Genomic DNA, 2,041 nt, shown 5'->3' with positions numbered 1-2,041 from the left:
GCATTCCTATATGTTCTCCATATTGTCCCTTCACTGGAGAAGAACAGTCTGAAGCTTACAGTCCATTCATTTCCATTTACATCTCCTTGGGTAGCAACGGCACATAAAGGAGAAATTTTTCCCAGATCAACTTGCAGCCAGTCGAAAGCACTATTAGAGACAGAAGAACACCATCCATCACCCCTTGTCCCATTAAGTCGGCCATAGGCGGGGATGTAGCTTGGGCTATATTGAGAGGAAGCTGTTATGTTTCTGTCTGGAATTTTGAATGGCCCAGAAACCCCTAAAGGAATCATCCTACAATGTTCCATTGTACCTAAAAGAGATAAGTATTTAATGCTTGTTGGCGTTTGTCACATTAGACCTGTCTAGAAACAATAAATGACAATAAAAAAAATATTAGCTTTAAAAGTATAAATTAATATAAACCTGCGTTTGATTGTTAATAGGGATTTCACGATCCGACGACGAGATGGCAGCAAAAACGTCGCTTAAAAAGTGAATTTAAGTTATTTCAGTCTTTATCGCGATTATTCCTACCCATTTACTTTATCAAAAGCAAGTAGGCGAACCTCCCCCCCCCCCCCCTGCATTAGATTTGAATTCATAGGATCCCTATCCAAGTTTAGAAAGAGAAATAAAATTTCGTCGTCACTTGTTTACGTCCTGCACAAAATGTAAAATTTGGCAATTTCTCGTCGTAGTTGTGCGAAATGTACAAAAAGTGTGAGGCACGTGCAATTTTTGTTTGCCTTCTAAAGCTATTGATTTTGTTTGTTTGTTTTTTTCGTTGCCATCGCGTCGCTGGATCGTCAAGTTACTTTTATTCACGGAAAGGCGCCCGAATAGGCCACTTTCGACTTCCAAAAACCCTCACTTTAAAAATGAGGCTAGGTCCACAACCTAGGCTAGGTGCACATTGCATGAGAATGAAAAATGAGTTCCATATCAAAGGCTGAGCACCCACCCTCGTTTTGAAACAGAGGCGCGGGGGAACTCGTAAATGGCCTATTGATTTCTTACTTTTGGCATTGGTCTTACAGCAAAATATTCCCGATTGACAAGATTCTTCCAAGTCCCGGGATTTTTACTGTATTCTAAACTTTCAGAAAACTGTTTGAGGAGCGTTGTTTTTAGGTTGCAGAGAACGAGACAGGAGCTGCAATTTCAATTTCTCGACAAATGATCACTGGTCGGAAAATTGTCGGAAATGCTTGGGACAAGGTCGGTTGCTATGAAAACAAAACTGGTTGACTATGTATTATTCATTAGCTGTGGATGATCATTAGGCCGTTACTCATTAACTGGTTCGTTTGATCTCACATTAGTCAACTCTTGTCAAATCGCACACATGTGGAAGAAGAAATTCTATCCCCTAATGCGAACATTTGTGAGAGCACGCTACACATCATTAAAGGGAACGCCATTTCTTCTGGTGAAAGAGTAGGCATTGCTCCTATTCGACTAGGACTTTTGACGGCTTTGTAGTGACAGGTGTAGCTGGTAGTTTTCTTAGTTCTTTTCTTTTCGGCTTTACCTCGGTTATCATAGACGAACTATATTTATCCACCTGGGTTTCGTTTGGAGATGATAACTTTGGCAATACTGCTGCAGTTTTTACAGTCACCTCACTCCTCATTTGTTTTGAAAGACTTTGATAGCGTTGCAATAGTTGATTTTTTAAATTTTTTTTGAAATAAAAATTAATCTCCTCAAAAAGGCTTTTCAGCTTAATTTACAATGTCAAATATCTAAAACTTAGTATTCCAAAATTACCCTTAAAAAATGCTGTTTTATTTTAACCTTAAATACATCTAAATTAGTGATAGACTGAAACTCGTCTGGGAGACTATTCCACAGCCTTTGGCCTCTGAAAGTAAACGCGCGCTGACCTGCAGCCGTCCTACAGAGTGGTATATGTAGGCGGTCCCTATTCCTAGTGTTGCAGTTGTGCACTTCCGATCTGGTTTTAAACTTCTGACAAAGATATGGAGGTGCAAGTCCATTTAAGCATTTAAATACCATGGTACCATCCCTAACC

Source organism: Porites lutea, chromosome 9 (assembly GCF_958299795.1).
Source record: "Porites lutea chromosome 9, jaPorLute2.1, whole genome shotgun sequence".
Lineage (NCBI taxonomy): Eukaryota > Metazoa > Cnidaria > Anthozoa > Scleractinia > Poritidae > Porites > Porites lutea.
This window is presented reverse-complemented; position numbering follows the sequence as displayed.